At 46.1% G+C, this 27,087-nt stretch overlaps 6 non-coding genes across 6 annotated transcripts; 4 read left to right on the top strand and 2 right to left on the bottom strand.

The window, feature by feature from the left end:
* The first annotated feature begins 6,065 nt into the window (after positions 1 to 6,065).
* Positions 6,066 to 6,139, top strand: trnai-aau (transfer RNA isoleucine (anticodon AAU)). The gene has a single exon. It is a non-coding gene; the product is annotated as a tRNA-Ile (tRNA).
* A 7,077-nt stretch (positions 6,140 to 13,216) lies between these two features.
* trnai-aau (transfer RNA isoleucine (anticodon AAU)) lies at positions 13,217 to 13,290 on the top strand. The gene has a single exon. It is a non-coding gene; the product is annotated as a tRNA-Ile (tRNA).
* Positions 13,291 to 16,859: 3,569 nt separating this feature from the next.
* On the bottom strand, positions 16,860 to 16,932 carry trnar-ucg (transfer RNA arginine (anticodon UCG)). The gene has a single exon. It is a non-coding gene; the product is annotated as a tRNA-Arg (tRNA).
* Positions 16,933 to 19,402: 2,470 nt separating this feature from the next.
* trnai-aau (transfer RNA isoleucine (anticodon AAU)) lies at positions 19,403 to 19,476 on the top strand. Its single transcript has one exon. It is a non-coding gene; the product is annotated as a tRNA-Ile (tRNA).
* Positions 19,477 to 23,044: 3,568 nt separating this feature from the next.
* trnar-ucg (transfer RNA arginine (anticodon UCG)) lies at positions 23,045 to 23,117 on the bottom strand. Its single transcript has one exon. It is a non-coding gene; the product is annotated as a tRNA-Arg (tRNA).
* Positions 23,118 to 24,886: 1,769 nt separating this feature from the next.
* Positions 24,887 to 24,960, top strand: trnai-aau (transfer RNA isoleucine (anticodon AAU)). Its single transcript has one exon. It is a non-coding gene; the product is annotated as a tRNA-Ile (tRNA).
* The last annotated feature ends 2,127 nt before the right edge of the window (positions 24,961 to 27,087 follow it).

The following is a 27,087-nucleotide window of genomic DNA, read 5'->3' as shown; positions in this document are numbered from 1 at the left end:
AATCCAGATCAAGTGATAATCACGAGTGTAATGTCGTCAGTAGCTAGCATGCTAACAAACAGGCGTGACTGGAAAACGCTCCAAAGTACAGCTTCACACAAAGCCTGGAAATGTGTTTTATTTTATTTAAGTTATGATGAGATGTTTGGAGAAATGTTGGATTTCTGCTTTCTACACCTAAATGTGACGCGGAGTGGTAATGGAGTTTGTCAATTCCTCTAAACAAAGCCAACAACGCCACCCCAGGAATTGCACCTGGAGAATTAACTTAGAGCACACAGGTTCGGAACTTTACTGAGAGGCGGAGACTAGTCAGTTGGTTTTAAGAAATTTTATTTACAGAAAGAAAAAAAAATATTTATGACCATACTTTATTATAACAGTCTCTTTTTAAAAGGCCAAGAGTCTAAAATAATGAAGCTTCTTATCACACACACACACACTTACGGCGAAAAAGGGGACTAGGAGCTGGGGCTCAACCGTGACTGGGGAGGGGGAGAACCAAAGGGGGGGTAGAAACCTTAAACTAAGGGAAAAAAAACACAAAGACTCAACACAGCAAACCAGAAGAAGGAAGTGCACCACAAACTAAACGGGACGACCACCGCCAGGGGGAATCCACCACCACCACCACTTGACTCCACCACCAGCTCCTAGAAAAGAACACAACAAATATTAGAATTTATATAAAGAAAAATGACTTTCAGTCTTCCCACAATGAAGGGGGGGGGGGGGGGGGGGGAATAAACAGTGTCCCGATTGCGCAGCCTTCCTTCGGCGAGACTGCAGCAGCATACGTCAAACCCTCCCTGTAGTTGAACGAGGCGCTGTCCTAGCGGCGGCCACACTGAGCGCAGGGAGAGGTTACGAGCAGTTCAGGCTGCGACAGGACAGGTCTGCACAGCAGCAAGCAGCAACAGCGGAGTACGAAAGCAACAAGCAACAGATAATTGGCCGCGGAGGATCGAGGCAGGGCAAAACAGCAACACGTCTGAAGTAAAAGTGGAGAAGAAATATTAGGTTGGAATATTGGAGCTCAACCACCACAATAACAGACATTCCTTACCACTTTTGAGCTGAAATGCAGCTCCTCAAAAGGGAGAGGCTCGAGCCGAGAGCTACACCGGTTGCCTAATGACAATACAGAAGCTAAGTTAGGCTAAAGCTACGCTAACTTAGCTGCAGGAGCCCTGCACCCCACAAATGAAAAACACGCTTACCAGCGATCGTGCTGCGAGAGGCATAGGTCCGCGTCTATGTGCGTGACTGTCCGTGCTACAAATAGATGCTCTAGTTAGAGAGAGATTTTTTTCAAATTTCCAAGAAGAGCGGAGCTCCTCTTACCTGCCGTGAGGCACCGAAGAACACGGAAGTGAAACGCCGGTAGGCGGGCAGATGCATGACGTCAAAGGGGCAGACCAAGAAACGGCACTTTTATGGATCACCAGCTGGCGCAAGCGGCCAATGAGGGCCCAGGCCCTCAATTGAAATCCCACCTCCAACCACGTAATGCCACATAAAGAAACTCTTCTAGATTCTCTGAATTATGAGGACACTGAGTCCCAGTATTGTCCCTCAGAGTGTGGTGTGTATTCTTGCTAAATGTCCTCACAATCCATCAAAACCAACACACACACTTTTCACTGAACTCCGTCCTCCAGAACCAGAGACAGGGTCTTCCTCACTGAGCTCCGTCCTCAAGAACCAGAGACAGGGTCTTCCTCACTGATCTCTGTCCTCCAGAACCAGAGACAGGGTCTTCCTCACTGATCTCTGTCCTCAAGAACCAGAGACAGGGTCTTCCTCACTGATCTCTGTCCTCCAGAACCAGAGACAGGGTCTTCCTCAGCTCCACGGAGCAGTTTGATCTGAGGGCCTTCACTCAGTGCTCCTGCTGCTCTCCGGGCTCAGAGTGCTGGTCCTCCTCCAGTCCTGGTCCCTTGCTGCTGGTCCTCCTCCAGTCCTGGTCCCTTGCTGCTGGTCCTCATCCAGTCCTGGGCCCTTGCTGCTGGTTGGGTTCTGGTAGTTTGATTCCCCTGTCCTGGGGCCTTACCTATAAAGCTTGCGGCGCACAAAACGAGCCCCAAACCTTGCGGTGCCGCCCCTCTGCGCCAAAGCAGGTACCTATATACATTTTGCGAAGGGAAAAAATGCGCGTGACTTTGCGGTCCTCACCGCCAACAAAATAGCTGCCGTACGGGACCGCACAATTCAGAAAAACTACGTGGAGACGACTAAGCAGAAGGAAACGGAATTGAAAAGCCTTTATTTGTCCCGCATGGGGAAACTGCAGGGCTGCAGCGGCAAGAAACGTAGAAAGAAAAGTAGAAAAATACAAAGCGCAACCATACAAGGAAAAGTTAAATATAGTTTGTATGTAAAATTAGATATAATTGCATAACAGGAATACACTGACCGACACAACTAATTATTTAAGTTGAATTAAATATAACGGAAATAAATCGGAAGACACATTTAATTAAATAATAGATAGAAGCCGACAGATATAAATCAAACATAATTTACACCAAGATCCAAGACAGATATAACGAAATAAATAACAGACATAAGTTCGATATAATTTAAATATACATTTAAGACAGACAGTGAGTGGTGATGAGCACATGAGGGGAGACACTTTGAGGAAGTCATGTTCAGTGGCTTTGGAATGTTTCCATCCTGAACCATCTCCTTTCTGCATCTTCTAAAATAAACACAAAATAAATAGTTCACAGGGAGCAATCAGACACATCACATATAAACATGTACAATGTCTTTGTCTCTGCACTTACAAATACCGACTGTCCCTTGTATGACAATTTTTCTCATGATACACACTTCAAATTGTTCACAATTAAATGACAAATTGACACAAAAAATGTTTGCTATTTTGCCATGGCCATATCTGACATCCGAACCCCGAATCATCCCGGGTTCACAGCCTCTATGCTGCAGCGCATTAAATCCTGCTGACTCCAGAGGCAAAACAATTTAGATAATGCCTGGACGCACAATCATATTGTGCAACCATTTCCACTACATTTTTATGTTAAGTTTTTTTTTCCTTTTTTTTTAAAGGTGTTTCCGCAATGTTGAGACTCTATGAATTATGACAACTCACCTTCAAGTCGGACCACTTCTTTCACTTCAGCAGTAGTGGCCCGATGGCTCTGACCACGCTGTGGTCACCTGCTCCACTCTGTCCCTCCACTGCTGTGTCCTCCAGAGAGGACAGCAGACCGGCTCTCCACCTCACCAATAACGGCAGCAGCATCACCTCAGCCCTCCACAGCAGCAGCTCCACCGCCTGCATGCGGCGCGTCTCACCTGCCGGCGACACTTGTGTTCTGCAGCGAGACGCTGATCGCCTTGAAAAGGAAAAGCTGCGTTGTTTTCTGCTGAATGTGCGATTAAATTGTAAATGCCATGATTATGCACACTTTTGCTCATTTGGCTGATCATAAAGTGTTTTCTATCGTTTTCGTTCGTTTCTTTATGTTTGGAATAAGATTTAAAATGTTGCTTTTTTTTTATTTGAATGCTTCAACACAACCCGCCCGAATGTCATTAAAATCTTAATTTTTCGACACTTCATCCGCCTGATCCGCGGTTATCTGCAGGCTCCGCGCGTGCGCCTCACCGTCTAATATACCCAAATTTCATTCATGAGTTCATTTGCATACCCATATATGGTGCCAAGGGGTGGAGTTGGGGCGGGATTGTGGGTGTGATCGGCCACCGACACGTTCTCCGCAGGATTTGAAACCGTGACTTGGAAATTGCGAACAGCTGTGCGGCGCACTTTTTTTTGGCTCCCGAATTTTTTTTGCGGACAGAAGTTTGCGTTGCGTTCCCACGCACCATTATTGTCAGATTTTCCCGCAGGGTTTTATAGGTGAGGCCCCTGGTCTCTTCCTGCAGCTGCAGCTCGGCGGCGCTCCCTGAGTCTTCCTGCGCTCTGCTGTGATCCGGTGAGACAGCTTCACGGATGGACGGTCCGACGCTCCAGACGCCGCCTCAAATGATTCTCTGACAGCGTCAGAACTTCTAGGATGGTGGACTAGACCAGCTCCAGCTCCTCAACCAATCAGAACACAGCGGAACGTGATCGTTGATCAACAGGAGAACCAGAGAGCCAAAGCGATGGGAGAGAAAATGTTTGTTCGGAAAAGAGGAAAGCCTTGAGGAGCCTCACTCTCACAGAGCTTCATCTTTCAGCCTCAGAACCAGCTGTGATCCAGCTCCAGCAGAGCAGGACAGCAGGCCTCTTCAGGACGTCAGCATGTCTGCAGCCACAGCAAATCCCCCTCACCTCATGAGAGAAGGAACCTGCTCCAGACACTCTGGGAAACAGCTGCTGCTCAAGCTCAACGCTTTGATATTCACGGCTTAGTTTCTTCACCTTCAGCTTTTCAACCTTGTTTTTATATTATAAGACTCTTATCTACGTGACTTTGACCCAGAATGCCAGACAAAACTCATTTTACTGTCTAAGAAACAATATCTGCAAGAGGAACTGGTTATCACAGTTGGAATTCGATGAATTGCAACAAAAATGTGTACCAAGCCCCAGCACCTCATCGATGCCAAGGGGTAGTTGGTGGGGTGGGGGTGGGGGGGGGGGGGGGGGGTGGGGGGGGGGGGGGGTATCATCACCCCCAAATAATAATGACAGTGGGACAGTGGGTACCAAGCCGCAATAACAGAGCAGCTTAACACGAGGACAAGAAACTGAGGCACTGGAGACTGCCAAGCCGAGCTGCACGCCCAAAGAACTACATGAGAGAAGCGGAGACTCGGGGAATAAACAGGATGTTCACCAACAATCCACCTGGGGCTGAGACTGAGCTACACTGGAAGAGTATCTGGGAGAAAGAGGTTTCACACAACAGCAATGTCCAATGGCTGGCAGGCTGAGCAAGCAACGTCCCAGAACAAGATCCAGTCGTAGTTACAGCACCAGATGTCCAAAGTGAAGAGCTCCAGAGCCCGATGAGATTCCACTGGCTTAAAGGGGAACGGTCGTTTTTACAATCTGGACCTTATTTCACATTCATAACAACAACATTTACTCACCCGTTTGACTTTCGTGTGATTTGCAGTTGGTTCGGAGATAATTAGATGCTCCCATATCCATACAACGGCAGCGGGCGGGGCACCGACATGCAGCCGTTACAGACGCTCTTTTCTCTTATGTTTGTTGTGGTGTGGTAGATACATGTAAATTTATTAAGTCGGCATCACTTAGCGCTATTGGGAAGTCTGTAAACCGTCCAGATTGAGCAAATCTCCGGGAGCTCTGAAGTGATGATGTCATCACACTGCGCCGTGGCGCACATTCACTCTGTTTGTTTACATGGAAGTAGCGTCTCTGCTCTGCAGTCAGACCACGGCATCTCGATCGGCTTTTTTAGGCAGTCAGAGTTTATTTTCAGCTGGTTGTAAGCTGGTTGTAACCACTCCATTCTGATGGTCGGAGACACTGAAGGAGTCCCAGTCAGACTCAAGGCTCACTTGAGATATGTTCATGGACCTGATCACTGTAATCAAGTCTTTCTGGATGTTCCTGGACTGGATAAGTACTAGGGACTGATGGATCCGGCCAGTGCTCTATAACGCCAACAGCTCTGTCAGCTGTTCGGAGGACCCCGATCAGCTGTTGCTGCCTCCAACCAGCTGGTGTGTTCGGACCAGGAGACACGACGTGGACCGTCAGAACCTCCACACACTGAAGCGTGGCGTACCATCAGACACTTCTAATGTTCAGTTGACTTTGCTGAACATGAGATCAGTCTCCAACAAAACTGTTTAGCTGCAGCTGTTTGAGGTAAAAGCTCCTCCAGCTGTTCTGTGTGTGGTGCTAAATCGACCAACCATCACTTGAAAACAGAGGAACTCACAGAACACAACGCACCGGTAGGAAATATCACCTCCAGCAAAGATGCTAGAAGTACCTAAATAAATAATGGATTGATTGCATTCCTGTTGGTCCAGGATCCAGGGTCCATTCCTGTTCAGTTTACAGCAGCTGGCCCAGTTTATAGTTGTTTGATTTATTTCTAGGAGGCCAGTTAGCTCAGCTGGTCAGAACGTGGTGCTAATAATGCCAAAGTCATGGGTTCAACCCCCATACTGGCCATTAGCTTCAGTTTTCACTCAAAAAGTATGGAACCCTGCTGTCCCCACTCATCAACACGAGGTACATCTCTGTCAGAAAACTGTGTCTTTTGAGAGTCCACATTTACTTCACACGGGATCAAGAACCAATGATAGGACCGTGGACTTAGTTTGCACCAGGACCAGAACCACTGAGAGACTGAGTTTGGACCTGAACGGACCTGAGCCTGAGCTGGAACGTTGGGAGTCTGGTTCTCATGACGGATCAGAAGATGCAGTTGATGGTCTTAGGCCAACTGGCAGCTGGAGATCTTCCTGTAGCTCCGTAGGCCTCGACCCTCCACTGTGTCTTCCCAGGGCTCCTGCCCCACAGGTGTTGGAAGAATGATGGTGAGTTGTGCCGGGTGCTCTGATATGGACATGTCAGCCATCGATGGCTCCCAAACTCAGTGGAAAGTTCCACATCATCCAGAAATGCTGGTTGGAGGCAGCAACAGCTGATCAGGGTCCTCCGAACAGCTGACAGAGCTACTAGTGTTATAGAGCACCGGCCGGATCCATCGGTACCTAGTTCTTCTCCAGTCCAGGAACATCCAGAAGGAGCTGATTACAGTGATCAGGTCCATGAACATATCTCGAGTGAGCCCTAAGCCTCACTCGGACTCCTTCAGTGCTAGGTTTCCGTTATCCGGTAATTACCGGACTTTGACCGGTAAAATCTGCCGAAGTCTGACATATTTGAACACCACCGGTCAAAATGTCCACTGAAAAATATTCCCTCCAAGCTCAATTTGAATTAGAAAAGGCAACTCCCACGTCATTTTATTAAAAACAACAACAACAACAAAACTTCGAATCTTATCTTTTATGAACCGGCCTGGTCGATGTGGAACAAAACTTTTTTTCTTCAGGCGAAACTAAACTTGTAGCACATGTTTTATTACTCCGACAAAGCGCGCAGTGCAACAACAATACAGCAGGAGACACATGTGGAAACAGCCGAAGCTTAAAGACTTTTTTACTAAACAGAATAGCTCAGAGGAGAAAGGGTTCGAGCCCTACAGAGGCTGTCCAGGTGGATCCTGACCGTCATTATGGGGGAGCTGTCTGGGACTCCGCTGTTGGACTCCTCATTACTCATTGATGCTCAGTGCAGGTTTTATAATCAGTAGTTGTAAACAGTCCACTCAGCTTGTTAGATAACTTTACTTTGTAGAAAGAACAAATGTTTCTAGGACCAAATTATTTAGGTTTTTATATCACTTTGCCACGAAGAGCGACAAAGATTACATCCACTGAAGATACTCCCCCACTTAAAGGGCAACTCCGGTTTTTTGACACCTGGACCTTATTTCTAGGTGTGTCATGCTCATATACTCACTCAGACAAACATCGTGCAGCTCGGAGTCCTTCAGAAGTTATTTAGATCCAACCAATTTAGCGGGGGCCACGGCAAGGGAGCTTCAGCGCGGGACAAAATCTCTGCAAAGTTGCTCATTTCGGCTATATTTCTTCATCCATCACCAGTGTTATCATAAAGTCAGCTCGTCACCTTGTGAAAGAACAGATGAATCAGTAAACACACAGCAACAAGATGGTGGCTGAGACTATCCCAGATACTCCTAACCACGAAGGGACTCGAACCCTCAATCTTCTGATCCGAAGTCAGACGCCTTGTCCATTTGGCCAAGGATGGGGCAAAAGGGACTGCTACGGTGGGGGAAAGAAAAAAAAGGAAAAAGGGGAAGGGGGGGAAGAGAAAAGGAGAAAAAAATGAGAAAATTCAGCATAAAATCATACATCATCAGACGCTGTAGCTCAGAAAAAGTACTTATTCCTCTATTATTGTTCTGTTAAATATTTATTGCTGTATTAATCCATTAATATTATTAATATTATTGAGAATCCTCTATGATTACAAAAAATTACAACAAGTTGCACACTCTTGCCAGGATTTGCACCTGGAATCTTCCACCCAAAGGTTGGCTGTGTTGCTGTTACACCACAAGAGTTGTGTTTTTGTTGTTTGTTTTCAGTGACAAATCAACACTATTTTGACTTGTTACCACTTATCAGCTATTTTAGCCTTTGCTTTAAAGCTGCAAAATGCAATTTTAACACAATAACACTTTGATTTAACACCTAAAATGAATAAAATATGTTGAATGGATGAAACATCAAATCCTGTCAGAGACACACATCATTTAGACAAGAACAGAACAGACAGGAAGGCATAACACACACTGTGTGTGTAAAGTATACACACAGAACACACCCCTGTATGTTACAGGCACATGTACAAACACACCCAGATGTCTATATCAGTAGTGTATTAGATGCAGACACACACACCATCAAGTGGTGTAAGTTACACGTGAACACACAGCTACACACACAGTAGAAGCAGACTCTCGGCAGACACCTCTCACTGCTTGCTGGCCTGGAGCAGAGCTGCTGGTATTGATAGAGGATCTGCAGGCCCTGGCCAGCTGGTCTTCTCAGGGTTCCAGGAGTACCTGCTGAGGAGCTTGTTGATGGGATCCAGACAGGAGCACAGCCTCAGGATTTCTGCTATTTCCATGTTAGAAAGAGCAGTTATCATCCGGTGGAGTCAGGCATCGACTGCCTCCCATCTGGGAACGTCTCTGAGATCACATCGGCCGTCCTGTCACATGAGAAGAAAAGAAGAACAGTTCATGCAGCTCATTTAAGAGAAACAGTCAAGAGACCAGCTTGTTTCATGGTCAGATACGAGCAGCTTCACTGGAACTGAAGTCCTCCAATGGGGAGCTGACAGGACGTCACTTTCAACTGTAACGTCCTAAAGGACTCACTGGTGAGGACAGAGTTAGAGGCCCTCTGCAGATCAGGTTTACAGTAAAAATGTATTAAAATGGGTTAATACTGGGCTATCAGATCGTTACCTGAATCAAGACTGGAAGAGAATAAGGAGGTATTGTCACATCAGGATACTCATCCTCCTGAACCGGCTCCAGCATCTCTGGCAGATCGGCTCCAGTTCCATCAGGTGCACTCAGGAGATCTTCTCTGGTGGACTGAGCCACTGCAACAAGCTCACCTGCCATCAGTCGTCACCTGGAAAAAGAAGAAGACAGGAGAATGAGTGAGAGAACAGAGGTGCGACCATCATGATCTGACAGTCTGGTTATTGATACAGTATTGTTCAGCAACTGTTCTTGTTGCTCTGAACTAGTTAAAGGCTGCTGAGGAGAGAGCCGGGAACTAGTCTGGACCCGTCTTCCAGACCAGCTGATGATCAAATGTCCAATGCTCGATTTGTCTTCAGATATGACGATCCATTCATTTGTTGTTGAGCTCAGCACAATCACTGTTTGGACCCTTGTCTATCCATTACAGAGTCCATGATCACAGGTCCTGTACTGCTTTTAGACAACAATTCCACTGAACAAATTCACCTTGCAACACCACATTATGATATGAAAAAGTCAGAGTGGGAATATCCTGGGAAATTCCAGTTCATGGGAATCTCATGTCCAATCAGAAACCAGTGAAACATTCCAGAGACCCCAGCTGCAGTGTCATGTCCCCTACCTCCTGATGTCCACACTTGCAGAGCATCTGTCCCTCAAAAACGTCGTATTTGTGGACAGGCTGACCAAACACAGGAGTCAGGAGGCTCCAGCTCCTGCCTCTTGGTCTCTGGCCTGTTAAAAATACACGTTATCCTGAGCTGACAGGGTCAGCACTCCTTCCCAGCATGACCCTGGGTTCCAGTCTGTAAATGTCCTGGCCCTCCATCACTGACCACTCATTCATTCATCATCTGAATGTTTATACACTGGAACATGGTCCTACTGTAAATGTCAACAAGAAAACTGATGGATCTCTCTGTTAGCTCTAACTGGGAAATTAAATCTGTAGCGTCAACAGGAAATGCATTTACACATAAAGGACTGGAATTGCAATATATTGCAAAAATATACTGTAATATATTACAAAATATAGAAATGGTTGCTGTTTCCAATATATTGCAATACATTGGGGAATATAAACATTAAAGCTCAAAGACATCAGCAGCAGTTCTTCCGTTTATACATCATAACATTGTTTTGGATGTTTTAACAGGATCACACATCGCCAGTAACTATATATAGACACTTAGTAGAAGTGATAAAAGAAAACACACTTGAACCAGCACACGTACAGACTACTGACTTATCCACACACATGAACAGACTACCACTTAAAAAAATACACTTTGAAACACGTTTATGTTCATTTCAGTACTTACTTCTGACGTTGTGAATGAAATAAATCTTCCGTGCAGAGTTGTTGACAGCGCTGCAGCGGTTCCGTCAGCGCGTCTGGTTGCACCAATCTGCACTTCTGATTGGACCAGTGAGCTGTCAGTCAAACAGCAGCTCGCCATCCGATTGGACGACAGCCGTCACTAATCAGAAGCTGATTGGCTCCTTTGCCCCACCGTTAGGACCTTGTTCGGAATCTCTTTGATGTGTTAGGACTTGGGTAGGAAGTGTTAGGACTTTGTTAGGAAGCGTTAGGACTTTGTTAGGAGTTGTTAGGACTTGTTAGGAACTGTTAGGACTTCATTTGGCAGGCCATTTACTGCAAGGTGCGGCCACGTGGTCCCACGAGGTTATCTGCCCCACTAGGTCATCTGCCCCACAGCTTCATGCTGCCAGGAAGCTGTTTCACACCAAACCTTGGGGAAGTTGCTTGATTTGAACTCCACAATTTCAACAAGGGTCAAACAAAACAACTAACCTTGAAGAAAGAAGAGAAGCAGAAATGTTTGTCCTTAAACTGGCACAGGAAGACGCTTTCCCACAGGACATCCAGAGACTGAAAGCTCAGAAAGTGAAGACTCTGGACTTTGGAAACTTTGTTCATTAGGCCACGTGGTCTTGTGTGCAGTGATTGTGGTCAGTGGTTCTGCTTCTGCTCTAAATTGTCTCGAGCAAATCCACCCAACCTATGATCTGTTTCCACTGTCGTCTTCTGCTAAATACTACAGTACTTTTAACACTCTCATTTTCTATATTGAAGAGTTGTCGAGGCTCATTTTCCCCAGGCTTACCTGGATGATCCAGTACAGCTAGAGCAGCCTCTCCCCTAACTCTGGAGTTCTGCCTGAAGACGGAACCCATCATCAGGTGTACAGCAGTGGGACAGTGCCTGGTCAGTCTCCTCTCACCGTGTGATCCCCAGAAGCCATCTCCACACAGTGGCTAGAAAGCCTAATGGCCCCTGGTCTGGGAGACCAAAGCTAATGCTGCAGTCAGCCGCCACTCCTGAGACCACCACTCATCCTCCACCATTCTTGTGGAAGCTGTGGATCCTCTTTCTGGCTGGTTTATCCATCTTCAGGAGCGGTGCACCGGATACCTGACTAACAACAACTAACACCGGTGCTAGCTCCCTCAACATGCCTGCAGACATCTTAGCGCAGACGTGGGTGCAACCGGATGGCATACCATCACAGTCATCGCTCCTGGATCTACCGCGCAGACCTCGTCACATCCACCGGGGATCAGGCCACTGGTTTTCGTTCCTGAATCACGGCAGCGAGAGCTCCATACCGTCACTGTGGTCTGCAGCGCGTCCTGTCGCACAACAGCTCCGTCATCGGAGCACGGCCACTGAGGTCTGATAGCGCTGTGAGCCGGAGCGTCAGAAAACCTGGAGTGGATTACAGTGTCCTGCGCCCAATAAACAAACCGGACTTCAACAAACACATCACTCTTGAACAGCTAAACGTGCAGTCACTGTCTAACAAAGCCGGACTCATCCATGACCACATCATCGAAAAGGGGATGTTGTGAGACATGGCAACAGCCTGGGGTCTACTCTGTGTTCAACGAAGTCTGCTCCCCCGGGTGTTCATATTTGGATAAGGCCCGAACAACTGGCCATGGTGGGGGCCTTGCTGTAATATACCACAGCAATATTGACCTATCCCCTATTCCTGTCCCTGCTTTCAGCTCGTTTGAAATCCTGGTTATTAACTGTAAACACCCATTTTCTGCCACAATAGCCCTCATCTGCCGCCCTCCTAAATCACACCCATCCTTCATTTCAGACGCTTTCTCATTTCACTCTGCACCTCCTATACAAATATTCTGGTCACTGGAGATTTTACAATACACATGAACTCACTCACATGCCGACAAGCTTCAGAATTCAAACAAGTACTGGACTGTATCAACCTACAGCAACTCACTGATCAACCTACACGCAATAAGGGACACACTGGACTTGGTAATCACGGATTGAATTCCATTAACTGATCTCCATATCTACGACATTGGTATCTCTGATCATCAGGCAATAACAATCAAGATTCCCATCTCCTCTCTCTTCCCCAAGCACAAACGACAAATAACTTTCCGGAATATCAAGAACATGGACTCCACCTCATTTAAACAGGACATTCAACTTCTTTCTGTACCCCCTGAACCTACAGTTGTCAATCTTGTGGAACATTATAATAGCCTAAGCTCAATCCTGGACTCGTACGTTCCAATAAAAACCCAGACTATCACTTTTGTCTGCTCAGCACCCTGGTATGACACCCAGCTGAGGGCCATGAAAGGATCTGCCGTGTCCTGGAGCGGGCCTACATAACATCTGGACTGACGGTGCATAAGTTGGCCTACCGGGAACACCAAAGAGCTTACGCCAAAGCTCTGTCCAATGCAAGGTCAGGACATTACTCCACAATCATAAACAATAACTCCGGAAATTCCAATAAACTTTTCTCCACCATCCAACACCTTCTCAACCCAGATTCCTTCACACCACTCCCCAACAGCAACTCACTGCAACAAATTCTTGGATTTCTTTACCTCAAAAAATCACAATCTCCACTCCACACTCTTATTTACATACAGCTCTTCCTTCGCCCCAATCACACCCAGCAAAAAACTCTCTCAACTTTCACTCACAACGCAGCAGGAGGTTGAGATTCACCTCAGAACTTATGGATAATTCATATCAATGAAGAGGCTGCTGCCAATGCAGCCAAATCTCTCACTGGTTGATCTGAATATCCGGTCAGTTATCTGTAACTACCCTTGTCTCCATTTTACCTGAAGCAGGCCAGTTAGCTCAGCTGGTCAGAGCGTGGTGCTAATAACGCCAAGGTCATGGGTTCAACCCCCATACTGGCCACAGAACTCAGTGGTGAATATGGGAAACACAGCTGTCTCTGCACCTTCAGCAGGAGGTGTCTTGTTGTAAGGAAAGTGATTCCAAATCAGTTCAGGATCACATCTGGTGGCTTTTAATCAATCCAACCTCTAAATGTCATGATAAACATGACAATGAAATTTCTTTACAACATTCAAACTCTGCATAGTTTTATTATAATAGTGCAAAATTGGGTAACGCTTCCTTTTACAGTACGGTAATTACCATGTATTAACAGGGTAATTGCAGGGTAAGTACCATGTAATAAGGAGAAGTTACTGTAAAATTACCATGTAATTACAGGGTAACTATGTTGCTAATTACCTAGTACTTTTAGAGTAATTACCAAGCCAACTCCAGGCAAATACCAAGTAACTACCTGGTAGTAAGTATTAATTACTGGGTAATTATAATGTATATAGCAACTATGTCAGTAATTGCCAGGTACTTAGTAAGTAATTGCTAAGTAATTACCATGTAATCATTTGGAAATGTAGACTTTTTACTAGGTATTACTAGGTACTGCTAGGTGTGTACGCTATGTATTTCCCTATTAGTCAAGTGTTTTTTACTACTTACCTGGTAACTTCTTAGTATTTCCCAGTAACTACAACATTTACCTGGTAATTACGGTTGAACTGTAGACTACTGCAAAAGGAAGTGAGGCCTGTTTCCACACTATTACCTGGTAACTACTTATTCGTTACCCAGGAACTGCAAAAATACCTACCTGGAAATTACATAGTTATTAAAGTGGATTTGTACTGTAAAAGGAAGTGAGGTCTGTTTCCATGTTATTACATGGTAATTGCTTATTTGTTACCTAGTAAATAGAAAAATATTTACCTGGAAATTACATAGTTATTAAAGTGGATTTGTACTGTAAAAGGAAGTGAGGTCTGTTTCCATGTTATTACCTGGTAATTACTCATTTATTACCCAGTAAATAGAAAAATATCTACCTGGAAATTACATAGTTATTAAAGTGGATTTGTACTGTAAAAGAAAGTGAGGTCTGTTTCCATGTTATTACCTGGTAATTACTCAGTATTTAGCCTGTTACTCGGAAACTTTCACATTACCCCACACACTTGCACCAAAAATGCAGCGAACCCCATCAGTGTCTGTGATACAGTGTCTGAACAGCACACTGTATCTGTCAGGAGATCAGAGTTTCCATCAAAACCACCATCACCAGCCATCACATTACATTAAGATGAACGCATTATTATTACACTTCCTCACTCCAAACACCTCACTGTGACAGACATGCAAAAACAAGAGAGCTGCCAAAGATAAACATTTTAATCAAATGGAGTTCAACTTCTTATAAAACAATTTACAAAACAGTGCACATTTTTAGCAGTCAGGCACCTTTTTTTTTTTTTTTAAGAAACAGAACAGATTTCTTTTGCAAAAAACAAAATACAAATAACAGTGATAAACAATCACTATAAATCAACATTAATAAGTACACTGCTCCAGTCTTGTGAATTCACATCATGTGTTTTCTGCAGACCCGTCTGGTCTACAGGAACCCTTGATCTCCATCATCCCGAATACCCAGGACCGCCGTCGCCAGGTGTTGTCACGTCGTCCACGTCCAGACTTGTACCTCCCTCGGCGTGATGGAAACGAGGACAGCACAACTGTTCCTTCTTAATGCTCAGGGTTTATTCACTTTAACACCCAAACCCCAAATGTGAGAGCTGAAAACATACAAATATACATATTAATAAACAGAGACTTAGACAATAAATAAATATACACATTGCACAAAACACCAATATCTTTAAACCTTCAAACATACACATGAAACCGACATTACAACCGAAACATTCACCCAAGCCTGAACCACAGCCACCCAGCACCCAGCTGCAGAGCCACCACACTACCACCACGATAATGATCAATAAAACACCAAGAAAAACGAAAATATATACACCTTGGTGTGCACCACAGCATTGATTTTAATGACTACGGATTAGCTGCGGTGTCCGAACCACTGTCGTTCTGGAGCCGGACTGCATCCGGTGTGCATCGGGGGTAAGGGGGTTCAACCCATGACCCTGCAGAGCCAACTGACCTCCTGCTACCTGGAGGTGCAAGCGCTCCTCACCATCATAAGTTCAAAGTGCAGGATGGTGGTGTGGAAATGTTGGACTGACAACATGTGCATTTCTTCACTTCGAGTGTTGTTTTGTTGTATTGCATACCAATACTTATTATTTATTTTTGGTTGTGGAGCTGGGGTTGAAGTTGTTAGCCGTCTGATTTATTAATTCTATGGTTTGTGGAGGGAAAACGAGAAGATCAGTGTATCGGATTTATTTCAGCTTCAAAATGCAAGTTGTACACAGAAGGAGCTTTTACCGAAAACAGCTGTAGCTAAACAGTTTTGTTGGAGACTGATCTCACGTTCAACAAAGTCAGCTGAAGATTAAAAGTGTCTGATGGTACACCACGCTTCAGTGTGCGGAGGTTCCGACGGTCCACGCCGTGTCTCCCGGTCCGAACACACCAGCTGATCAGGGTCCTCTGAGCAGCTGACAGAGCTGCTAGCGTTATGGAGCACCGGCCAGATCCATCGGTCCCAAGTACTTCTCTAGTCCAGGAACGTCCAAAAAGAGCTGATTACAGTGATCAGGTCCATGAACATATCTGAAGTGAGCCCTGAGTCTGACTCGGACTCCTTCAGTAGCCCGTATAATGGGATTGTAAGGTGAAGCCGATTGTAAAAGGTTCATGTAAACGCCCGAGTGGATCCGCTTCACTCGGAGCAGGTTGTGATTGGGATCCGATTGTACGAGGTAAACTACACCGATCGATAATCCGCTCCATGTCTCATATATGTGGCCTTCGACAGCAGAGCGGATTAAACTCGGGGATTAAACTGATAAATTTACTGTAATCGTAGATAACCCACGTTCGCTAGTAGGTTTTTCAACATCTGTTGGTCACAAGTTAACACGGAGACCAGTTAATTCGAAACATCAGCAGGTGCAGCAGAGGTCTGGTGATTTACACCGTGATGTGCTGCTGGGCGGAACGCTCACTCCCTGAGCAGCGTCTCATGGAGCTGTTGGAACATTTTTTGAGCAGATCCAGCAGATAAAAACTCTCTGCTCGGCGCTGAGGACTGCTGCTGCAGAGAGGAAGACCTGGAAGTTCCACGAGAGACTTTGTGCTCATGTCACAGAACGCAGCATGATCCGCTTCATCCAGGGTCCTGGTGAACGAGGATTGATCACTGATCGCTGTGTATGCCGTCCATGTATACACGTGTTTAACACGATCGTTTTCAATCGGATTGGAAAAACACCATGTAAACTGGACCAGTGCCTCCGACCATCAGGACGGAGTGGAGGACGCCACAGGAATGCAGGGATTTCCTCCAGGACTGACGAGAAGCTCACTGACAGATCATATTGGAGCTGCTTTCCAAACACAAGCAACTCCAACATTCACAGGTGAGCAGAGACAACACCTTGTGAAAGAACAGATGGATCAGTAAACACACAGCAACAACAAGATGGTGTCTGAGACAGTCCTAACCACGAAGGGACTCGAACCCTCAGTCTTCTGATCCGAAGTCAGACGCCTTGTCCATTAGGCCACGTGGTCCCACGAGGTTATCTGCCCCACTAGGTCATCTGCCCCACAGCTTCATGCTGCCAGGAAGCTGTTTCACACCAAACCTTGGGGAAGTTGCTTGATTTGAACTCCACAATTTCAACAAGGGTCAAACAAAACAACTAACCTTGAAGAAAGAAGAGAAGCAGAAATGTTTGTCCTTAAACTGGCACAGGAAGACGCTTTCCCACAGGACATCCAGAGACTGAAAGCTCAGAAAGTGAAGACTCTGGACTTTGGAAACTTTGTTTATTAGGCCACGTGGTCTTGTGTGCAGTGATTGTGGTCAGTGGTTCTGCTTCTGCTCTAAATTGTCTCGAGCAAATCCACCCAACCTATGATCTGTTTCCACTGTCGTCTTCTGCTAAATACTACAGTACTTTTTTAACACTCTCATTTTCTATATTGAAGAGTTGTCGAGGCTCATTTTCCCCAGGCTTACCTGGATGATCCAGTACAGCTAGAGCAGCCTCTCCCCTAACTCTGGAGTTCTGCCTGAAGACGGAACCCATCATCAGGTGTACAGCAGTGGGACAGTGCCTGGTCAGTCTCCTCTCACCGTGTGATCCCCAGAAGCCATCTCCACACAGTGGCTAGAAAGCCTAATGGCCCCTGGTCTGGGAGACCAAAGCTAATGCTGCAGTCAGCCGCCACTCCTGAGACCACCACTCATCCTCCACCATTCTTGTGGAAGCTGTGGATCCTCTTTCTGGCTGGTTTATCCATCTTCAGGAGCGGTGCACCGGATACCTGACTAACAACAACTAACACCGGTGCTAGCTCCCTCAACATGCCTGCAGACATCTTAGCGCAGACGTGGGTGCAACCGGATGGCATACCATCACAGTCATCGCTCCTGGATCTACCGCGCAGACCTCGTCACATCCACCGGGGATCAGGCCACTGGTTTTCGTTCCTGAATCACGGCAGCGAGAGCTCCATACCGTCACTGTGGTCTGCAGCGCGTCCTGTCGCACAACAGCTCCGTCATCGGAGCACGGCCACTGAGGTCTGATAGCGCTGTGAGCCGGAGCGTCAGAAAACCTGGAGTGGATTACAGTGTCCTGCGCCCAATAAACAAACCGGACTTCAACAAACACATCACTCTTGAACAGCTAAACGTGCAGTCACTGTCTAACAAAGCCGGACTCATCCATGACCACATCATCGAAAAGGGGATGTTGTGAGACATGGCAACAGCCTGGGGTCTACTCTGTGTTCAACGAAGTCTGCTCCCCCGGGTGTTCATATTTGGATAAGGCCCGAACAACTGGCCATGGTGGGGGCCTTGCTGTAATATACCACAGCAATATTGACCTATCCCCTATTCCTGTCCCTGCTTTCAGCTCGTTTGAAATCCTGGTTATTAACTGTAAACACCCATTTTCTGCCACAATAGCCCTCATCTGCCGCCCTCCTAAATCACACCCATCCTTCATTTCAGACGCTTTCTCATTTCACTCTGCACCTCCTATACAAATATTCTGGTCACTGGAGATTTTACAATACACATGAACTCACTCACATGCCGACAAGCTTCAGAATTCAAACAAGTACTGGACTGTATCAACCTACAGCAACTCACTGATCAACCTACACGCAATAAGGGACACACTGGACTTGGTAATCACGGATTGAATTCCATTAACTGATCTCCATATCTACGACATTGGTATCTCTGATCATCAGGCAATAACAATCAAGATTCCCATCTCCTCTCTCTTCCCCAAGCACAAACGACAAATAACTTTCCGGAATATCAAGAACATGGACTCCACCTCATTTAAACAGGACATTCAACTTCTTTCTGTACCCCCTGAACCTACAGTTGTCAATCTTGTGGAACATTATAATAGCCTAAGCTCAATCCTGGACTCGTACGTTCCAATAAAAACCCAGACTATCACTTTTGTCTGCTCAGCACCCTGGTATGACACCCAGCTGAGGGCCATGAAAGGATCTGCCGTGTCCTGGAGCGGGCCTACATAACATCTGGACTGACGGTGCATAAGTTGGCCTACCGGGAACACCAAAGAGCTTACGCCAAAGCTCTGTCCAATGCAAGGTCAGGACATTACTCCACAATCATAAACAATAACTCCGGAAATTCCAATAAACTTTTCTCCACCATCCAACACCTTCTCAACCCAGATTCCTTCACACCACTCCCCAACAGCAACTCACTGCAACAAATTCTTGGATTTCTTTACCTCAAAAAATCACAATCTCCACTCCACACTCTTATTTACATACAGCTCTTCCTTCGCCCCAATCACACCCAGCAAAAAACTCTCTCAACTTTCACTCACAACGCAGCAGGAGGTTGAGATTCACCTCGGAACTTATGGATAATTCATATCAATGAAGAGGCTGCTGCCAATGCAGCCAAATCTCTCACTGGTTGATCTGAATATCCGGTCAGTTATCTGTAACTACCCTTGTCTCCATTTTACCTGAAGCAGGCCAGTTAGCTCAGCTGGTCAGAGCGTGGTGCTAATAACGCCAAGGTCATGGGTTCAACCCCCATACTGGCCACAGAACTCAGTGGTGAATATGGGAAACACAGCTGTCTCTGCACCTTCAGCAGGAGGTGTCTTGTTGTAAGGAAAGTGATTCCAAATCAGTTCAGGATCACATCTGGTGGCTTTTAATCAATCCAACCTCTAAATGTCATGATAAACATGACAATGAAATTTCTTTACAACATTCAAACTCTGCATAGTTTTATTATAATAGTGCAAAATTGGGTAACGCTTCCTTTTACAGTACGGTAATTACCATGTATTAACAGGGTAATTGCAGGGTAAGTACCATGTAATAAGGAGAAGTTACTGTAAAATTACCATGTAATTACAGGGTAACTATGTTGCTAATTACCTAGTACTTTTAGAGTAATTACCAAGCCAACTCCAGGCAAATACCAAGTAACTACCTGGTAGTAAGTATTAATTACTGGGTAATTATAATGTATATAGCAACTATGTCAGTAATTGCCAGGTACTTAGTAAGTAATTGCTAAGTAATTACCATGTAATCATTTGGAAATGTAGACTTTTTACTAGGTATTACTAGGTACTGCTAGGTGTGTACGCTATGTATTTCCCTATTAGTCAAGTGTTTTTTACTACTTACCTGGTAACTTCTTAGTATTTCCCAGTAACTACAACATTTACCTGGTAATTACGGTTGAACTGTAGACTACTGCAAAAGGAAGTGAGGCCTGTTTCCACACTATTACCTGGTAACTACTTATTCGTTACCCAGGAACTGCAAAAATACCTACCTGGAAATTACATAGTTATTAAAGTGGATTTGTACTGTAAAAGGAAGTGAGGTCTGTTTCCATGTTATTACATGGTAATTGCTTATTTGTTACCTAGTAAATAGAAAAATATTTACCTGGAAATTACATAGTTATTAAAGTGGATTTGTACTGTAAAAGGAAGTGAGGTCTGTTTCCATGTTATTACCTGGTAATTACTCATTTATTACCCAGTAAATAGAAAAATATCTACCTGGAAATTACATAGTTATTAAAGTGGATTTGTACTGTAAAAGAAAGTGAGGTCTGTTTCCATGTTATTACCTGGTAATTACTCAGTATTTAGCCTGTTACTCGGAAACTTTCACATTACCCCACACACTTGCACCAAAAATGCAGCGAACCCCATCAGTGTCTGTGATACAGTGTCTGAACAGCACACTGTATCTGTCAGGAGATCAGAGTTTCCATCAAAACCACCATCACCAGCCATCACATTACATTAAGATGAACGCATTATTATTACACTTCCTCACTCCAAACACCTCACTGTGACAGACATGCAAAAACAAGAGAGCTGCCAAAGATAAACATTTTAATCAAATGGAGTTCAACTTCTTATAAAACAATTTACAAAACAGTGCACATTTTTAGCAGTCAGGCACCTTTTTTTTTTTTTTAAGAAACAGAACAGATTTCTTTTGCAAAAAACAAAATTCAAATAACAGTGATAAACAATCACTATAAATCAACATTAATAAGTACACTGCTCCAGTCTTGTGAATTCACATCATGTGTTTTCTGCAGACCCGTCTGGTCTACAGGAACCCTTGATCTCCATCATCCCGAATACCCAGGACCGCCGTCGCCAGGTGTTGTCACGTCGTCTACGTCCAGACTTGTACCTCCCTCGGCGTGATGGAAACGAGGACAGCACAACTGTTCCTTCTTAATGCTCAGGGTTTATTCACTTTAACACCCAAACCCCAAATGTGAGAGCTGAAAACATACAAATATACATATTAATAAACAGAGACTTAGACAATAAATAAATATACACATTGCACAAAACACCAATATCTTTAAACCTTCAAACATACACATGAAACCGACATTACAACCGAAACATTCACCCAAGCCTGAACCACAGCCACCCAGCACCCAGCTGCAGAGCCACCACACTACCACCACGATAATGATCAATAAAACACCAAGAAAAACGAAAATATATACACCTTGGTGTGCACCACAGCATTGATTTTAATGACTACGGATTAGCTGCGGTGTCCGAACCACTGTCGTTCTGGAGCCGGACTGCATCCGGTGTGCATCGGGGGTAAGGGGGTTCAACCCATGACCCTGCAGAGCCAACTGACCTCCTGCTACCTGGAGGTGCAAGCGCTCCTCACCATCATAAGTTCAAAGTGCAGGATGGTGGTGTGGAAATGTTGGACTGACAACATGTGCATTTCTTCACTTCGAGTGTTGTTTTGTTGTATTGCATACCAACACTTATTATTTATTTTTGGTTGTGGAGCTGGGGTTGAAGTTGTTAGCCGTCTGATTTATTAATTCTATGGTTTGTGGAGGGAAAACGAGAAGATCAGTGTATCGGATTTATTTCAGCTTCAAAATGCAAGTTGTACACAGAAGGAGCTTTTACCGAAAACAGCTGTAGCTAAACAGTTTTGTTGGAGACTGATCTCACGTTCAACAAAGTCAGCTGAAGATTAAAAGTGTCTGATGGTACACCACGCTTCAGTGTGCGGAGGTTCCGACGGTCCACGCCGTGTCTCCCGGTCCGAACACACCAGCTGATCAGGGTCCTCTGAGCAGCTGACAGAGCTGCTAGCGTTATGGAGCACCGGCCAGATCCATCGGTCCCAAGTACTTCTCTAGTCCAGGAACGTCCAAAAAGAGCTGATTACAGTGATCAGGTCCATGAACATATCTGAAGTGAGCCCTGAGTCTGACTCGGACTCCTTCAGTAGCCCGTATAATGGGATTGTAAGGTGAAGCCGATTGTAAAAGGTTCATGTAAACGCCCGAGTGGATCCGCTTCACTCGGAGCAGGTTGTGATTGGGATCCGATTGTACGAGGTAAACTACACCGATCGATAATCCGCTCCATGTCTCATATATGTGGCCTTCGACAGCAGAGCGGATTAAACTCGGGGATTAAACTGATAAATTTACTGTAATCGTAGATAACCCACGTTCGCTAGTAGGTTTTTCAACATCTGTTGGTCACAAGTTAACACGGAGACCAGTTAATTCGAAACATCAGCAGGTGCAGCAGAGGTCTGGTGATTTACACCGTGATGTGCTGCTGGGCGGAACGCTCACTCCCTGAGCAGCGTCTCATGGAGCTGTTGGAACATTTTTTGAGCAGATCCAGCAGATAAAAACTCTCTGCTCGGCGCTGAGGACTGCTGCTGCAGAGAGGAAGACCTGGAAGTTCCACGAGAGACTTTGTGCTCATGTCACAGAACGCAGCATGATCCGCTTCATCCAGGGTCCTGGTGAACGAGGATTGATCACTGATCGCTGTGTATGCCGTCCATGTATACACGTGTTTAACACGATCGTTTTCAATCGGATTGGAAAAACACCATGTAAACTGGACCAGTGCCTCCGACCATCAGGACGGAGTGGAGGACGCCACAGGAATGCAGGGATTTCCTCCAGGACTGACGAGAAGCTCACTGACAGATCATATTGGAGCTGCTTTCCAAACACAAGCAACTCCAACATTCACAGGTGAGCAGAGACAACACCTTGTGAAAGAACAGATGGATCAGTAAACACACAGCAACAACAAGATGGTGTCTGAGACAGTCCTAACCACGAAGGGACTCGAACCCTCAGTCTTCTGATCCGAAGTCAGACGCCTTGTCCATTAGGCCACGTGGTCCCACGAGGTTAACTGCCCCACAGATTCATGCTCCCAGGAAGCTGTTTAACACCAAACCTTGGGGAAATCACATGATTTGAACTCCACAGTTTCAACAAAGGTCAAACAAAACAACTAACCTTGAAGAAAGAAGAGAAGCAGAAATGTTTGTCCTTAAACTGGCACAGGAAGACGCTTTCCCACAGGACATCCAGAGACTGAAAGCTCAGAAAGTGAAGACTCTGGACTTTGCAAACTTTGTTTATTAGGCCACGTGGTCTTGTGTGCAGTGATTGTGGTCAGTGGTTCTGCTTCTGCTCTAAATTGTCTCGAGCAAATCCACCCAACCTATGATCTGTTTCCACTGTCGTCTTCTGCTAAATACTACAGTACTTTTAACACTCTCATTTTCTATATTGAAGAGTTGTCGAGGCCCCTTTTCCCCAGGCTTACCTGGATGATCCAGTACAGCGAGAGCAGCCTCTCCCCTAACTCTGGAGTTCTGCCTGAAGACGGAACCCATCATCAGGTGTACAGCAGTGGGACAGTGCCTGGTCAGTCTCCTCTCACCTTGTGATCCCCAGAAGCCATCTCCACACAGGGGCTAGAAAGCCTAATGGCCCCTGGTCTGGGAGACCAAAGCTAACGCTGCAGTCAGCCGCCACTCCTGAGACCACCACTCATCCTCCACCATTCTTGTGGAAGCTGTGGATCCTCTTTCTGGCTGGTTTATCCATCTTCAGGCGCGGCGCACCGGATACCTGACTAACAACAACTAACACTGGTGCGAGCTCCCTCAACATGCCTGCAGACATCTTAGCGCAGAGTTGGGTGAAACCGGACGGCATACCATCACAGTCATCGCTCCTGGATCTACCGCGCAGACCTCGTCAAATCCACCGGGGATCGGGCCGCTGGTTTTCGTTCCTGAATCACGGCAGCGAGAGCTCCACACCGTCACTGTGGTCTGCAGCGCGTCCTGTCGCACAACAGCTCCGTCATCGGAGCACGGCCACTGAGGTCTGATAGCGCTGTGAGCCGGAGCGTCAGAAAACCTGGAGTGGATTACAGTGTCCTGCGCCCAGTAAACAAACCGGACTTCAACAAACACATCACTCTTGAACAGCTAAACGTGCAGTCACTGTCTAACAAAGCCGGACTCATCCATGACCACATCATCAAAAAGGGGATGTTGTGAGACATGGCAACAGCCTGGGGTCTACTCCATGTTCAATGAGGCCTGCCCCCCCGGGTGTTCATATTTGGATAAGGCCCGAATAACTGGCCATGGTGGCAGTGGGGTCCCCCAGGGCTCCGTGCTCGGCCCCACCCTCTTCACCATCTCCATGCTTCCCCTCAGGCGTGTCGTCAGCAAGAATGGAATTAATTTCCATTGCAACACTGACGACACACAACTCTACCTCAAGGTTTCCCCTTCTGCACCCCCTCCTCCGCTGTCACCTGCCTCAGCTGGTTTTGGGGGTTCGGGTCAACATTCATTGTGGTGAAAGAAGAAGAATGTGTCCAGCGAGGGAAAAGCAGACTGAGGAGTATTTCCAGATGTCAGGAGGTTGACCTTCAGGAGGAAAGTCATTGAAGAAGGCTTCACCTGCACAGCTGAACTTCTCAAGATACCCGATCCAGGACTCTGCACATGATTCACCTCGGAACTGATGGATAATTCATATCAATGAAGAGGCTGCTGCCAATGCAGCCGAATCTCACACTGGTTGATCTGAATATCCGGTCAGTTATCTATAACTACCCTTGTCTCCATTTTACCTGAAGCAGGCCAGTTAGCTCAGCTGGTCAGAGCGTGGTGCTAATAACGCCAAGGTCATGGGTTCAACCCCCATACTGGCCACAGGACTCAATGGTGAATGTGGGGAACACAGCTGTGTCTGCAACTTCAGCAGGAGGCGTGTTGTTGAAAGGAAAGTGATTCCAAATCAGTTCAGGATCACATCTGGTGGCTTTTAATCAATCCAACCTCTAAATGTCATGATAAACATGACAATGGAATTTCTTTACAACATTCAAACTCTGCATAGTTTTAATATAATAGTGGAAAATTGATGTAAGACCCTTCTACCCCTTTTCCACCAAACTGGTTCCTGGGCCAAATCAGCCCCAGATCAGGCCCCGGCCATGTGTCGACTACGTCAGGCCCTGGGGGGCGGGGCTACGTCTCCCCTGGCAAAACACAGAGTTGCCTTTTTTTGTCTTTATCAGAAAGCTGCGATGGGGCAGCATTTAATTTAGTTTAATTCAGCCAAGAAATGGATTTTAAGAATAAGCGGTGGTCTGAGGAGACCAGGGCTTCCTGGTGCTGTGGTCTGCAGCAGAAGTTCAGGAGAAACTTGCGGAGCAGCGCAGACCCGGTCTGGATCCAACCAGAGGTGAAGCAGCTCCTGAATGACTCCGTATCCTGGTGAGTTTCATTCTTGAAGCACCGAGGTGTTAGCCTGCTGAGAATATGAAGCCAGAAATGATCCAAACTCTGAAACGCAATAATTACCTCCGCCAAGGAGGTTATGGAATCACGTCGGTTGGTTGGTTGGTTGGTTGGATTGTTAGCAACATTATGGAAAAAGTTATGGACGGATTGCAATGAAACTTTGTGGAAAGGTGCGTCTTGGGCTAACTTAGAATCCATTAAATTTTGGTGATGATCTGGATCAGTGTCTGGATCCAGGAATTTTTTAAAGGATTTGATTTCAGAGATACAGAGGGTGAGGGAGAAGGGAGGGAGAGTGGAGTCAGGTTTACTGGAGAGAGAGAGCTGGGTGTCTCCGTGCAGCAGTGAAAATTAATGCCATATTTCCAGAAAATGTGACAGAGGGGAAGGAGGTATATGATGAAGAGGAGGGGCCCCCGGACAGAGCCCTGGGGCACACCATAAGTGACAGGGAGGGCTGAGATGTGAAGGACTTGAGCTGGTTGAACTGAGAGCTCCAGTGAGGGAGGAGAGAAACCAGAGAAGGGGGGAGTGAGTGATGCTGATGGAGGAGAGTCTATTGAGCAGGATGGAGTGAGAGACGGTGAGGAAGGCCGTCTCAGATGGAGGAGGATGAGGATGGAGATGAGACCGGAGTCAGCTGCCATGAGAAGGTCATCTGTGATCTTTATTACTGCTGTTTCAGTGCTGTGGCGGGACGGAAACCGGACTGGAACTGTTCATCAAGGCTGTTGAGGGTGATATGGGAGTGGAGTTCAGAGGCAACAATTTTCTCTAGGATTCTGGAGATGAAGGGAAGGTGAGAAATGGGGCGGAGCTTATTGAAGTTGTTGGGATCTGAACCAGGTTTCTTCAGGATGGGGCTGACAGCTGCAGATTTAAAAAGAGCGGGAACAATTCCAGACGACAGCGAGGAGTGGATGATGGCTGATATGAGGGGGAGCAGAGAGGGGAGGCAGGATCTGACCAGGACTGTGGGGAGGGGGTCCAGCTGACAGGTCGAGGGCTTGGACTTGGTGATGAGATTGGAGATATCAGAGGGCGGAGGGAGGTCAAAGGTGGAAAGTAGATGAGATGGCGGGAGAGGTTCAGAGGAGGGGAGAGGGGAGGTAGAGGAGCCGAGGTGTTGGTGGATTCTCAAGACCTTGTTGTTGAAGAACTGGAGGAGAGAGTTACAGGACTCTGCAGAGTACAGATGGGGGGTAGAGAGTCTGGGGGCTGGATGATGCTGTTGAAAAGAGAAAAGAGTGTCTTACTGCTGCCAGCATTAGAGCAGATGAGACCGGTGTAATATTGTGATTTCGCGTGAGATATGGAGTCCTTATAAAGAGATAAATGAGCAGTATACTTGTCTTTGTGGATGTTGAGTCCAGATTTACGAAAGAGTCTTTCAAGCTGACGATTTTTTGAGTTTCATGATACGGAGATCAGGAGTGAACCAGGGAGAGGACCGGGTAAAGAAAACAGAGCGAGATTTTACAGGAGCGAGTGAGTTGAGGATGTGAGAGAGTCCATGATTGTCCAGAGAGACAA

Source organism: Salarias fasciatus, chromosome 22, assembly GCF_902148845.1.
Source record: "Salarias fasciatus chromosome 22, fSalaFa1.1, whole genome shotgun sequence".
NCBI classification, from domain to species: Eukaryota; Metazoa; Chordata; class Actinopteri; order Blenniiformes; family Blenniidae; genus Salarias; species Salarias fasciatus.
This window is presented reverse-complemented; position numbering and strand designations above follow the sequence as displayed.